The sequence below is a fragment of the Triturus cristatus genome, chromosome 11 (assembly GCF_964204655.1).
Source record: "Triturus cristatus chromosome 11, aTriCri1.1, whole genome shotgun sequence".
Lineage (NCBI taxonomy): Eukaryota > Metazoa > Chordata > Amphibia > Caudata > Salamandridae > Triturus > Triturus cristatus.
Window position 1 is genome coordinate 1143157936 of NC_140594.1, and position 14486 is coordinate 1143172421.

The 14486-nt window shown below is 46.0% G+C and overlaps 8 non-coding genes across 8 annotated transcripts; all 8 read left to right on the top strand.

Annotated features, from left to right (window-relative positions):
- Nucleotides 1-991: 991 nt before the first annotated feature.
- Nucleotides 992-1063, top strand: TRNAG-UCC (transfer RNA glycine (anticodon UCC)). The gene has a single exon. It is a non-coding gene; the product is annotated as a tRNA-Gly (tRNA).
- A 1521-nt stretch (nucleotides 1064-2584) lies between these two features.
- TRNAG-UCC (transfer RNA glycine (anticodon UCC)) lies at nucleotides 2585-2656 on the top strand. Its single transcript has one exon. It is a non-coding gene; the product is annotated as a tRNA-Gly (tRNA).
- Nucleotides 2657-5122: 2466 nt separating this feature from the next.
- TRNAG-UCC (transfer RNA glycine (anticodon UCC)) lies at nucleotides 5123-5194 on the top strand. The gene has a single exon. It is a non-coding gene; the product is annotated as a tRNA-Gly (tRNA).
- Nucleotides 5195-6716: 1522 nt separating this feature from the next.
- TRNAG-UCC (transfer RNA glycine (anticodon UCC)) lies at nucleotides 6717-6788 on the top strand. Its single transcript has one exon. It is a non-coding gene; the product is annotated as a tRNA-Gly (tRNA).
- A 1521-nt stretch (nucleotides 6789-8309) lies between these two features.
- TRNAG-UCC (transfer RNA glycine (anticodon UCC)) lies at nucleotides 8310-8381 on the top strand. Its single transcript has one exon. It is a non-coding gene; the product is annotated as a tRNA-Gly (tRNA).
- A 1521-nt stretch (nucleotides 8382-9902) lies between these two features.
- Nucleotides 9903-9974, top strand: TRNAG-UCC (transfer RNA glycine (anticodon UCC)). Its single transcript has one exon. It is a non-coding gene; the product is annotated as a tRNA-Gly (tRNA).
- Nucleotides 9975-11495: 1521 nt separating this feature from the next.
- On the top strand, nucleotides 11496-11567 carry TRNAG-UCC (transfer RNA glycine (anticodon UCC)). Its single transcript has one exon. It is a non-coding gene; the product is annotated as a tRNA-Gly (tRNA).
- A 1521-nt stretch (nucleotides 11568-13088) lies between these two features.
- On the top strand, nucleotides 13089-13160 carry TRNAG-UCC (transfer RNA glycine (anticodon UCC)). The gene has a single exon. It is a non-coding gene; the product is annotated as a tRNA-Gly (tRNA).
- Nucleotides 13161-14486: the final 1326 nt, after the last annotated feature.

Here is a 14486-nt window from a genome sequence, read left to right on the forward strand (position 1 = left end):
TGTCATAGTTTCCTGTCCAGCGTCCTCTCACGTCCCGAACGCTCCCAAACGCTCAAAAGCCTCACACCGGGCAAGCCCTCACCGGGTAGATCTCTGGCTCCCAGGTAAAGCCAAATCCTGAGTATGCTAGTGCTAGGATCACAGAGAAAGGACAGGGACAGAGAGCTGCTGTCTTGGTAAAGTCCTGAAACGGCTAATTCCTAAGAGGGTCTGCACTTTCAGTTATGACTGACTGTGAGTGGGGAAGATGAAGATTTTCTGTACCCAGCATACCTTGCGATGTGCTTAGGCAAATGAGGAGAGAGCCCCACCAATCCCTTGCCACTCCGCTGAAAGCTCCTCCTCTGCATAAAGAGAGCACTTTCACAAGGGAGCAGAGTGGCGCAGCGGAAGCGTGCTGGACCCATAACCCAGAGGTCGATGGATCGAAACCATCCTCTGCTAATATTGCTTGATTTTTCTTCCTAGGACTAATCTGTCATTTCCACCCTGCCAGCAAGGAAAAGCGCAGGCTTGTGCTAGCTATGTGAGAAAAGACTTCTCAACTATCTGTCTCTGCTGTAAATCAAGAGAGTGATCGTCAAAGGATCAACCCTATACTTTGAAAGTAAAGATACCCAATTAGAAGCATAAATGACAGGTGGGACCTTCACACGTTTTTCGGGGCATGCTTTGAATTTAATTCTTCCCTTTTTGTTCTGCTTTTATCAATCTCCTATGCATTTCATGGAATTTACTCCCTTTCTCTTCGCTGCTTTGCTTCCGATGCTGCCCATATGCTCATTTCCACTATTTGTACTGCTGCTTTCCATTTCTTCTCTTCTGCACAGCTTTATCCTTGGTTTCAATCCCCAGTTCTTTACCCACTGCAAGACAATTTCTACAGCTTTTCATGTTGGTATCCACACCAAATGCACGATTGGAACCGGTGCAAGATTGCCACTGCACTCGGCGTTGTAACATCTGGTACCTAGAGGACACACATCAGAGGGTGTTGGTGGTATAGTGGTGAGCATAGCTGCCTTCCAAGCAGTTGACCCGGGTTCGATTCCCGGCCAACGCAGTGCAAATATTTATATATTCTCCAAGCAGGATATATTTTAATGCAACATGTCACAAAACTGAAATATCAGAAAAAGAATAATCAGCCGTTATATAAAAAAATAAACAAACACGTAGGTAGACATCTCGATCGCCTCATCTGCTACATTCATTGTCCCAATATATGCTATTTTCCATAAAGCACTCACCACTCACATGTGCTGATAATAAATATTTTGCTGGGGGCAGGCAATGAAAGGGCTGAGCCCCGACCAGACATTATAACCCCAGCATCCCTATTTTAAAAAGCATTTCTAGGCGATATCTAGCCTCTGAAAATAATAGGCAAGATCCACCGATAAATCTGGCAAAAGTCCCCAAGATTTTGTGCATACTTGTGCTCTCACCTGAATGCAGCGCCACCTTGTAACCATCGGATGTAACTGCGACTCAGAAAAATGTTTTATCAGAGGGCAAGTTGAGAGGACTCCAAGTGGCAGATTTCCACGGAAAGAGCCTCTCGCTGCAGCAGGAAGGTTGGATACTTCAAATTGTCATAGTTTCCTGTCCAGCGTCCTCTCACGTCCCGAACGCTCCCAAACGCTCAAAAGCCTCACACCGGGCAAGCCCTCACCGGGTAGATCTCTGGCTCCCAGGTAAAGCCAAATCCTGAGTATGCTAGTGCTAGGATCACAGAGAAAGGACAGGGACAGAGAGCTGCTGTCTTGGTAAAGGCCTGAAACGGCTAATTCCTAAGAGGGTCTGCACTTTCAGTTATGACTGACTGTGAGTGGGGAAGATGAAGATTTTCTGTACCCAGCATACCTTGCGATGTGCTTAGGCAAATGAGGAGAGAGCCCCACCAATCCCTTGCCACTCCGCTGAAAGCTCCTCCTCTGCATAAAGAGAGCACTTTCACAAGGGAGCGGAGTGGCGCAGCGGAAGCGTGCTGGACCCATAACCCAGAGGTCGATGGATCGAAACCATCCTCTGCTAATATTGCTTGATTTTTCTTCCTAGGACTAATCTGTCATTTCCACCCTGCCAGCAAGGAAAAGCGCAGGCTTGTGCTAGCTATGTGAGAAAAGACTTCTCAACTATCTGTCTCTGCTGTAAATCAAGAGAGTGATCGTCAAAGGATCAACCCTATACTTTGAAAGTAAAGATACCCAATTAGAAGCATAAATGACAGGTGGGACCTTCACACGTTTTTCGGGGCATGCTTTGAATTTAATTCTTCCCTTTTTGTTCTGCTTTTATCAATCTCCTATGCATTTCATGGAATTTACTCCCTTTCTCTTCGCTGCTTTGCTTCCGATGCTGCCCATATGCTCATTTCCACTATTTGTACTGCTGCTTTCCATTTCTTCTCTTCTGCACAGCTTTATCCTTGGTTTCAATCCCCAGTTCTTTACCCACTGCAAGACAATTTCTACAGCTTTTCATGTTGGTATCCACACCAAATGCACGATTGGAACCGGTGCAAGATTGCCACTGCACTCGGCGTTGTAACATCTGGAACCTAGAGGACACACATCAGAGGGCGTTGGTGGTATAGTGGTGAGCATAGCTGCCTTCCAAGCAGTTGACCCGGGTTCGATTCCCGGCCAACGCAGTGCAAATATTTATATATTCTCCAAGCAGGATATATTTTAATGCAACATGTCACAAAACTGAAATATCAGAAACAGAATAATCAGCCGTTATATAAAAAAATTAATCAAACACGTAGGTAGACATCTCGATCGCCTCATCTGCTACATTCATTGTCCCAATATATGCTATTTTCCATAAAGCACTCACCACTCACATGTGCTGATAATAAATATTTTGCTGGGGGCAGGCAATGAAAGGGCTGCGCCCCGACCAGAAATTATAACCCCAGCATCCCTATGTTAAAAAGCATTTCTAGGCGATATCTAGCCTCTGAAAATAATAGGCAAGATCCACCGATAAATCTGGCAAAAGTCCCCAAGATTTTGTGCATACTTGTGTTCTCACCTGAATGCAGCGCCACCTTGTAACCATCGGATGTAACTGCGGCTCAGAAAAATGTTTTATCAGAGGGCAAGTTGAGAGGACTCCAAGTGGCAGATTTCCACGGAAAGAGCCTCTCACTGCAGCAGGAAGGTTGGATACTTCAAATTGGCATAGTTTCCTGTCCAGCGTCCTCTCACGTCCCGAACGCTCCCAAACGCTCAAAAGCCTCACACCGGGCAAGCCCTCACCGGGTAGATCTCTGGCTCCCAGGTAAAGCCAAATCCTGAGTATGCTAGTGCTAGGATCACAGAGAAAGGACAGGGACAGAGAGCTGCTGTCTTGGTAAAGGCCTGAAACGGCTAATTCCTAAGAGGGTCTGCACTTTCAGTTATGACTGACTGTGAGTGGGGAAGATGAAGATTTTCTGTACCCAGCATACCTTGCGATGTGCTTAGGCAAATGAGGAGAGAGCCCCACCAATCCCTTGCCACTCCGCTGAAAGCTCCTCCTCTGCATAAAGAGAGCACTTTCACAAGGGAGCAGAGTGGCGCAGCGGAAGCGTGCTGGGCCCATAACCCAGAGGTCGATGGATCGAAACCATCCTCTGCTAATATTGCTTGATTTTTCTTCCTAGGACTAATCTGTCATTTCCACCCTGCCAGCAAGGAAAAGCGCAGGCTTGTGCTAGCTATGTGAGAAAAGACTTCTCAACTATCTGTCTCTGCTGTAAATCAAGAGAGTGATCGTCAAAGGATCAACCCTATACTTTGAAAGTAAAGATACCCAATTAGAAGCATAAATGACAGGTGGGACCTTCACACGTGTTTCGGGGCATGCTTTGAATTTAATTCTTCCCTTTTTGTTCTGCTTTTATCAATCTCCTATGCATTTCATGGAATTTACTCCCTTTCTCTTCGCTGCTTTGCTTCCGATGCTGCCCATATGACCATTTCCACTATTTGTACTGCTGCTTTCCATTTCTTCTCTTCTGCACAGCTTTATCCTTGGTTTCAATCCCCAGTTCTTTACCCTCTGCAAGACAATTTCTACTGCTTTTCATGTTGGTATCCACACCAAATGCACCATTGGAACCGGTGCAAGATTGCCACTGCACTCGGCGTTGTAACATCTGTCCTCTCACGTCCCGAACGCTCCCAAACGCTCAAAAGCCTCACACCGGGCAAGCCCTCACCGGGTAGATCTCTGGCTCCCAGGTAAAGCCAAATCCTGAGTATGCTAGTGCTAGGATCACAGAGAAAGGACAGGGACAGAGAGCTGCTGTCTTGGTAAAGGCCTGAAACGGCTAATTCCTAAGAGGGTCTGCACTTTCAGTTATGACTGACTGTGAGTGGGGAAGATGAAGATTTTCTGTACCCAGCATACCTTGCGATGTGCTTAGGCAAATGAGGAGAGAGCCCCACCAATCCCTTGCCACTCCGCTGAAAGCTCCTCCTCTGCATAAAGAGAGCACTTTCACAAGGGAGCAGAGTGGTGCAGCGGAAGCGTGCTGGACCCATAACCCAGAGGTCGATGGATCGAAACCATCCTCTGCTAATATTGCTTGATTTTTCTTCCTAGGACTAATCTGTCATTTCCACCCTGCCAGCAAGGAAAAGCGCAGGCTTGTGCTAGCTATGTGAGAAAAGACTTCTCAACTATCTGTCTCTGCTGTAAATCAAGAGAGTGATCGTCAAAGGATCAACCCTATACTTTGAAAGTAAAGATACCCAATTAGAAGCATAAATGACAGGTGGGACCTTCACACGTTTTTCGGGGCATGCTTTGAATTTAATTCTTCCCTTTTTGTTCTGCTTTTATCAATCTCCTATGCATTTCATGGAATTTACTCCCTTTCTCTTCGCTGCTTTGCTTCCGATGCTGCCCATATGCTCATTTCCACTATTTGTACTGCTGCTTTCCATTTCTTCTCTTCTGCACAGCTTTATCCTTGGTTTCAATCCCCAGTTCTTTACCCACTGCAAGACAATTTCTACAGCTTTTCATGTTGGTATCCACACCAAATGCACGATTGGAACCGGTGCAAGATTGCCACTGCACTCGGCGTTGTAACATCTGGAACCTAGAGGACACACATCAGAGGGCGTTGGTGGTATAGTGGTGAGCATAGCTGCCTTCCAAGCAGTTGACCCGGGTTCGATTCCCGGCCAACGCAGTGCAAATATTTATATATTCTCCAAGCAGGATATATTTTAATGCAACATGTCACAAAACTGAAATATCAGAAACAGAATAATCAGCCGTTATATAAAAAAATTAATCAAACACGTAGGTAGACATCTCGATCGCCTCATCTGCTACATTCATTGTCCCAATATATGCTATTTTCCATAAAGCACTCACCACTCACATGTGCTGATAATAAATATTTTGCTGGGGGCAGGCAATGAAAGGGCTGCGCCCCGACCAGAAATTATAACCCCAGCATCCCTATGTTAAAAAGCATTTCTAGGCGATATCTAGCCTCTGAAAATAATAGGCAAGATCCACCGATAAATCTGGCAAAAGTCCCCAAGATTTTGTGCATACTTGTGTTCTCACCTGAATGCAGCGCCACCTTGTAACCATCGGATGTAACTGCGGCTCAGAAAAATGTTTTATCAGAGGGCAAGTTGAGAGGACTCCAAGTGGCAGATTTCCACGGAAAGAGCCTCTCACTGCAGCAGGAAGGTTGGATACTTCAAATTGGCATAGTTTCCTGTCCAGCGTCCTCTCACGTCCCGAACGCTCCCAAACGCTCAAAAGCCTCACACCGGGCAAGCCCTCACCGGGTAGATCTCTGGCTCCCAGGTAAAGCCAAATCCTGAGTATGCTAGTGCTAGGATCACAGAGAAAGGACAGGGACAGAGAGCTGCTGTCTTGGTAAAGGCCTGAAACGGCTAATTCCTAAGAGGGTCTGCACTTTCAGTTATGACTGACTGTGAGTGGGGAAGATGAAGATTTTCTGTACCCAGCATACCTTGCGATGTGCTTAGGCAAATGAGGAGAGAGCCCCACCAATCCCTTGCCACTCCGCTGAAAGCTCCTCCTCTGCATAAAGAGAGCACTTTCACAAGGGAGCAGAGTGGCGCAGCGGAAGCGTGCTGGGCCCATAACCCAGAGGTCGATGGATCGAAACCATCCTCTGCTAATATTGCTTGATTTTTCTTCCTAGGACTAATCTGTCATTTCCACCCTGCCAGCAAGGAAAAGCGCAGGCTTGTGCTAGCTATGTGAGAAAAGACTTCTCAACTATCTGTCTCTGCTGTAAATCAAGAGAGTGATCGTCAAAGGATCAACCCTATACTTTGAAAGTAAAGATACCCAATTAGAAGCATAAATGACAGGTGGGACCTTCACACGTTTTTCGGGGCATGCTTTGAATTTAATTCTTCCCTTTTTGTTCTGCTTTTATCAATCTCCTATGCATTTCATGGAATTTACTCCCTTTCTCTTCGCTGCTTTGCTTCCGATGCTGCCCATATGCTCATTTCCACTATTTGTACTGCTGCTTTCCATTTCTTCTCTTCTGCACAGCTTTATCCTTGGTTTCAATCCCCAGTTCTTTACCCACTGCAAGACAATTTCTACAGCTTTTCATGTTGGTATCCACACCAAATGCACGATTGGAACCGGTGCAAGATTGCCACTGCACTCGGCGTTGTAACATCTGGAACCTAGAGGACACACATCAGAGGGCGTTGGTGGTATAGTGGTGAGCATAGCTGCCTTCCAAGCAGTTGACCCGGGTTCGATTCCCGGCCAACGCAGTGCAAATATTTATATATTCTCCAAGCAGGATATATTTTAATGCAACATGTCACAAAACTGAAATATCAGAAACAGAATAATCAGCCGTTATATAAAAAAATAATCAAACACGTAGGTAGACATCTCGATCGCCTCATCTGCTACATTCATTGTCCCAATATATGCTATTTTCCATAAAGCACTCACCACTCACATGTGCTGATAATAAATATTTTGCTGGGGGCAGGCAATGAAAGGGCTGCGCCCCGACCAGAAATTATAACCCCAGCATCCCTATGTTAAAAAGCATTTCTAGGCGATATCTAGCCTCTGAAAATAATAGGCAAGATCCACCGATAAATCTGGCAAAAGTCCCCAAGATTTTGTGCATACTTGTGTTCTCACCTGAATGCAGCGCCACCTTGTAACCATCGGATGTAACTGCGGCTCAGAAAAATGTTTTATCAGAGGGCAAGTTGAGAGGACTCCAAGTGGCAGATTTCCACGGAAAGAGCCTCTCACTGCAGCAGGAAGGTTGGATACTTCAAATTGGCATAGTTTCCTGTCCAGCGTCCTCTCACGTCCCGAACGCTCCCAAACGCTCAAAAGCCTCACACCGGGCAAGCCCTCACCGGGTAGATCTCTGGCTCCCAGGTAAAGCCAAATCCTGAGTATGCTAGTGCTAGGATCACAGAGAAAGGACAGGGACAGAGAGCTGCTGTCTTGGTAAAGGCCTGAAACGGCTAATTCCTAAGAGGGTCTGCACTTTCAGTTATGACTGACTGTGAGTGGGGAAGATGAAGATTTTCTGTACCCAGCATACCTTGCGATGTGCTTAGGCAAATGAGGAGAGAGCCCCACCAATCCCTTGCCACTCCGCTGAAAGCTCCTCCTCTGCATAAAGAGAGCACTTTCACAAGGGAGCAGAGTGGCGCAGCGGAAGCGTGCTGGGCCCATAACCCAGAGGTCGATGGATCGAAACCATCCTCTGCTAATATTGCTTGATTTTTCTTCCTAGGACTAATCTGTCATTTCCACCCTGCCAGCAAGGAAAAGCGCAGGCTTGTGCTAGCTATGTGAGAAAAGACTTCTCAACTATCTGTCTCTGCTGTAAATCAAGAGAGTGATCGTCAAAGGATCAACCCTATACTTTGAAAGTAAAGATACCCAATTAGAAGCATAAATGACAGGTGGGACCTTCACACGTTTTTCGGGGCATGCTTTGAATTTAATTCTTCCCTTTTTGTTCTGCTTTTATCAATCTCCTATGCATTTCATGGAATTTACTCCCTTTCTCTTCGCTGCTTTGCTTCCGATGCTGCCCATATGCTCATTTCCACTATTTGTACTGCTGCTTTCCATTTCTTCTCTTCTGCACAGCTTTATCCTTGGTTTCAATCCCCAGTTCTTTACCCACTGCAAGACAATTTCTACAGCTTTTCATGTTGGTATCCACACCAAATGCACGATTGGAACCGGTGCAAGATTGCCACTGCACTCGGCGTTGTAACATCTGGAACCTAGAGGACACACATCAGAGGGCGTTGGTGGTATAGTGGTGAGCATAGCTGCCTTCCAAGCAGTTGACCCGGGTTCGATTCCCGGCCAACGCAGTGCAAATATTTATATATTCTCCAAGCAGGATATATTTTAATGCAACATGTCACAAAACTGAAATATCAGAAACAGAATAATCAGCCGTTATATAAAAAAATAATCAAACACGTAGGTAGACATCTCGATCGCCTCATCTGCTACATTCATTGTCCCAATATATGCTATTTTCCATAAAGCACTCACCACTCACATGTGCTGATAATAAATATTTTGCTGGGGGCAGGCAATGAAAGGGCTGAGCCCCGACCAGAAATTATAACCCCAGCATCCCTATGTTAAAAAGCATTTCTAGGCGATATCTAGCCTCTGAAAATAATAGGCAAGATCCACCGATAAATCTGGCAAAAGTCCCCAAGATTTTGTGCATACTTGTGTTCTCACCTGAATGCAGCGCCACCTTGTAACCATCGGATGTAACTGCGGCTCAGAAAAATGTTTTATCAGAGGGCAAGTTGAGAGGACTCCAAGTGGCAGATTTCCACGGAAAGAGCCTCTCACTGCAGCAGGAAGGTTGGATACTTCAAATTGGCATAGTTTCCTGTCCAGCGTCCTCTCACGTCCCGAACGCTCCCAAACGCTCAAAAGCCTCACACCGGGCAAGCCCTCACCGGGTAGATCTCTGGCTCCCAGGTAAAGCCAAATCCTGAGTATGCTAGTGCTAGGATCACAGAGAAAGGACAGGGACAGAGAGCTGCTGTCTTGGTAAAGGCCTGAAACGGCTAATTCCTAAGAGGGTCTGCACTTTCAGTTATGACTGACTGTGAGTGGGGAAGATGAAGATTTTCTGTACCCAGCATACCTTGCGATGTTCTTAGGCAAATGAGGAGAGAGCCCCACCAATCCCTTGCCACTCCGCTGAAAGCTCCTCCTCTGCATAAAGAGAGCACTTTCACAAGGGAGCAGAGTGGCGCAGCGGAAGCGTGCTGGGCCCATAACCCAGAGGTCGATGGATCGAAACCATCCTCTGCTAATATTGCTTGATTTTTCTTCCTAGGACTAATCTGTCATTTCCACCCTGCCAGCAAGGAAAAGCGCAGGCTTGTGCTAGCTATGTGAGAAAAGACTTCTCAACTATCTGTCTCTGCTGTAAATCAAGAGAGTGATCGTCAAAGGATCAACCCTATACTTTGAAAGTAAAGATACCCAATTAGAAGCATAAATGACAGGTGGGACCTTCACACGTGTTTCGGGGCATGCTTTGAATTTAATTCTTCCCTTTTTGTTCTGCTTTTATCAATCTCCTATGCATTTCATGGAATTTACTCCCTTTCTCTTCGCTGCTTTGCTTCCGATGCTGCCCATATGCTCATTTCCACTATTTGTACTGCTGCTTTCCATTTCTTCTCTTCTGCACAGCTTTATCCTTGGTTTCAATCCCCAGTTCTTTACCCTCTGCAAGACAATTTCTACAGCTTTTCATGTTGGTATCCACACCAACTGCACGATTGGAACCGGTGCAAGATTGCCACTGCACTCGGCGTTGTAACATCTGGAACCTAGAGGACACACATCAGAGGGCGTTGGTGGTATAGTGGTGAGCATAGCTGCCTTCCAAGCAGTTGACCCGGGTTCGATTCCCGGCCAACGCAGTGCAAATATTTATATATTCTCCAAGCAGGATATATTTTAATGCAACATGTCACAAAACTGAAATATCAGAAACAGAATAATCAGCCGTTATATAAAAAAATAATCAAACACGTAGGTAGACATCTCGATCGCCTCATCTGCTACATTCATTGTCCCAATATATGCTATTTTCCATAAAGCACTCACCACTCACATGTGCTGATAATAAATATTTTGCTGGGGGCAGGCAATGAAAGGGCTGCGCCCCGACCAGAAATTATAACCCCAGCATCCCTATGTTAAAAAGCATTTCTAGGCGATATCTAGCCTCTGAAAATAATAGGCAAGATCCACCGATAAATCTGGCAAAAGTCCCCAAGATTTTGTGCATACTTGTGTTCTCACCTGAATGCAGCGCCACCTTGTAACCATCGGATGTAACTGCGGCTCAGAAAAATGTTTTATCAGAGGGCAAGTTGAGAGGACTCCAAGTGGCAGATTTCCACGGAAAGAGCCTCTCACTGCAGCAGGAAGGTTGGATACTTCAAATTGGCATAGTTTCCTGTCCAGCGTCCTCTCACGTCCCGAACGCTCCCAAACGCTCAAAAGCCTCACACCGGGCAAGCCCTCACCGGGTAGATCGCTGGCTCCCAGGTAAAGCCAAATCCTGAGTATGCTAGTGCTAGGATCACAGAGAAAGGACAGGGACAGAGAGCTGCTGTCTTGGTAAAGGCCTGAAACGGCTAATTCCTAAGAGGGTCTGCACTTTCAGTTATGACTGACTGTGAGTGGGGAAGATGAAGATTTTCTGTACCCAGCATACCTTGCGATGTGCTTAGGCAAATGAGGAGAGAGCCCCACCAATCCCTTGCCACTCCGCTGAAAGCTCCTCCTCTGCATAAAGAGAGCACTTTCACAAGGGAGCAGAGTGGCGCAGCGGAAGCGTGCTGGGCCCATAACCCAGAGGTCGATGGATCGAAACCATCCTCTGCTAATATTGCTTGATTTTTCTTCCTAGGACTAATCTGTCATTTCCACCCTGCCAGCAAGGAAAAGCGCAGGCTTGTGCTAGCTATGTGAGAAAAGACTTCTCAACTATCTGTCTCTGCTGTAAATCAAGAGAGTGATCGTCAAAGGATCAACCCTATACTTTGAAAGTAAAGATACCCAATTAGAAGCATAAATGACAGGTGGGACCTTCACACGTTTTTCGGGGCATGCTTTGAATTTAATTCTTCCCTTTTTGTTCTGCTTTTATCAATCTCCTATGCATTTCATGGAATTTACTCCCTTTCTCTTCGCTGCTTTGCTTCCGATGCTGCCCATATGCTCATTTCCACTATTTGTACTGCTGCTTTCCATTTCTTCTCTTCTGCACAGCTTTATCCTTGGTTTCAATCCCCAGTTCTTTACCCACTGCAAGACAATTTCTACAGCTTTTCATGTTGGTATCCACACCAAATGCACGATTGGAACCGGTGCAAGATTGCCACTGCACTCGGCGTTGTAACATCTGGAACCTAGAGGACACACATCAGAGGGCGTTGGTGGTATAGTGGTGAGCATAGCTGCCTTCCAAGCAGTTGACCCGGGTTCGATTCCCGGCCAACGCAGTGCAAATATTTATATATTCTCCAAGCAGGATATATTTTAATGCAACATGTCACAAAACTGAAATATCAGAAACAGAATAATCAGCCGTTATATAAAAAAATAATCAAACACGTAGGTAGACATCTCGATCGCCTCATCTGCTACATTCATTGTCCCAATATATGCTATTTTCCATAAAGCACTCACCACTCACATGTGCTGATAATAAATATTTTGCTGGGGGCAGGCAATGAAAGGGCTGAGCCCCGACCAGAAATTATAACCCCAGCATCCCTATGTTAAAAAGCATTTCTAGGCGATATCTAGCCTCTGAAAATAATAGGCAAGATCCACCGATAAATCTGGCAAAAGTCCCCAAGATTTTGTGCATACTTGTGTTCTCACCTGAATGCAGCGCCACCTTGTAACCATCGGATGTAACTGCGGCTCAGAAAAATGTTTTATCAGAGGGCAAGTTGAGAGGACTCCAAGTGGCAGATTTCCACGGAAAGAGCCTCTCACTGCAGCAGGAAGGTTGGATACTTCAAATTGGCATAGTTTCCTGTCCAGCGTCCTCTCACGTCCCGAACGCTCCCAAACGCTCAAAAGCCTCACACCGGGCAAGCCCTCACCGGGTAGATCTCTGGCTCCCAGGTAAAGCCAAATCCTGAGTATGCTAGTGCTAGGATCACAGAGAAAGGACAGGGACAGAGAGCTGCTGTCTTGGTAAAGGCCTGAAACGGCTAATTCCTAAGAGGGTCTGCACTTTCAGTTATGACTGACTGTGAGTGGGGAAGATGAAGATTTTCTGTACCCAGCATACCTTGCGATGTTCTTAGGCAAATGAGGAGAGAGCCCCACCAATCCCTTGCCACTCCGCTGAAAGCTCCTCCTCTGCATAAAGAGAGCACTTTCACAAGGGAGCAGAGTGGCGCAGCGGAAGCGTGCTGGGCCCATAACCCAGAGGTCGATGGATCGAAACCATCCTCTGCTAATATTGCTTGATTTTTCTTCCTAGGACTAATCTGTCATTTCCACCCTGCCAGCAAGGAAAAGCGCAGGCTTGTGCTAGCTATGTGAGAAAAGACTTCTCAACTATCTGTCTCTGCTGTAAATCAAGAGAGTGATCGTCAAAGGATCAACCCTATACTTTGAAAGTAAAGATACCCAATTAGAAGCATAAATGACAGGTGGGACCTTCACACGTGTTTCGGGGCATGCTTTGAATTTAATTCTTCCCTTTTTGTTCTGCTTTTATCAATCTCCTATGCATTTCATGGAATTTACTCCCTTTCTCTTCGCTGCTTTGCTTCCGATGCTGCCCATATGCTCATTTCCACTATTTGTACTGCTGCTTTCCATTTCTTCTCTTCTGCACAGCTTTATCCTTGGTTTCAATCCCCAGTTCTTTACCCTCTGCAAGACAATTTCTACAGCTTTTCATGTTGGTATCCACACCAACTGCACGATTGGAACCGGTGCAAGATTGCCACTGCACTCGGCGTTGTAACATCTGGAACCTAGAGGACACACATCAGAGGGCGTTGGTGGTATAGTGGTGAGCATAGCTGCCTTCCAAGCAGTTGACCCGGGTTCGATTCCCGGCCAACGCAGTGCAAATATTTATATATTCTCCAAGCAGGATATATTTTAATGCAACATGTCACAAAACTGAAATATCAGAAACAGAATAATCAGCCGTTATATAAAAAAATAATCAAACACGTAGGTAGACATCTCGATCGCCTCATCTGCTACATTCATTGTCCCAATATATGCTATTTTCCATAAAGCACTCACCACTCACATGTGCTGATAATAAATATTTTGCTGGGGGCAGGCAATGAAAGGGCTGCGCCCCGACCAGAAATTATAACCCCAGCATCCCTATGTTAAAAAGCATTTCTAGGCGATATCTAGCCTCTGAAAATAATAGGCAAGATCCACCGATAAATCTGGCAAAAGTCCCCAAGATTTTGTGCATACTTGTGTTCTCACCTGAATGCAGCGCCACCTTGTAACCATCGGATGTAACTGCGGCTCAGAAAAATGTTTTATCAGAGGGCAAGTTGAGAGGACTCCAAGTGGCAGATTTCCACGGAAAGAGCCTCTCACTGCAGCAGGAAGGTTGGATACTTCAAATTGGCATAGTTTCCTGTCCAGCGTCCTCTCACGTCCCGAACGCTCCCAAACGCTCAAAAGCCTCACACCGGGCAAGCCCTCACCGGGTAGATCGCTGGCTCCCAGGTAAAGCCAAATCCTGAGTATGCTAGTGCTAGGATCACAGAGAAAGGACAGGGACAGAGAGCTGCTGTCTTGGTAAAGGCCTGAAACGGCTAATTCCTAAGAGGGTCTGCACTTTCAGTTATGACTGACTGTGAGTGGGGAAGATGAAGATTTTCTGTACCCAGCATACCTTGCGATGTGCTTAGGCAAATGAGGAGAGAGCCCCACCAATCCCTTGCCACTCCGCTGAAAGCTCCTCCTCTGCATAAAGAGAGCACTTTCACAAGGGAGCAGAGTGGCGCAGCGGAAGCGTGCTGGGCCCATAACCCAGAGGTCGATGGATCGAAACCATCCTCTGCTAATATTGCTTGATTTTTCTTCCTAGGACTAATCTGTCATTTCCACCCTGCCAGCAAGGAAAAGCGCAGGCTTGTGCTAGCTATGTGAGAAAAGACTTCTCAACTATCTGTCTCTGCTGTAAATCAAGAGAGTGATCGTCAAAGGATCAACCCTATACTTTGAAAGTAAAGATACCCAATTAGAAGCATAAATGACAGGTGGGACCTTCACACGTTTTTCGGGGCATGCTTTGAATTTAATTCTTCCCTTTTTGTTCTGCTTTTATCAATCTCCTATGCATTTCATGGAATTTACTCCCTTTCTCTTCGCTGCTTTGCTTCCGATGCTGCCCATATGCTCATTTCCACTATTTG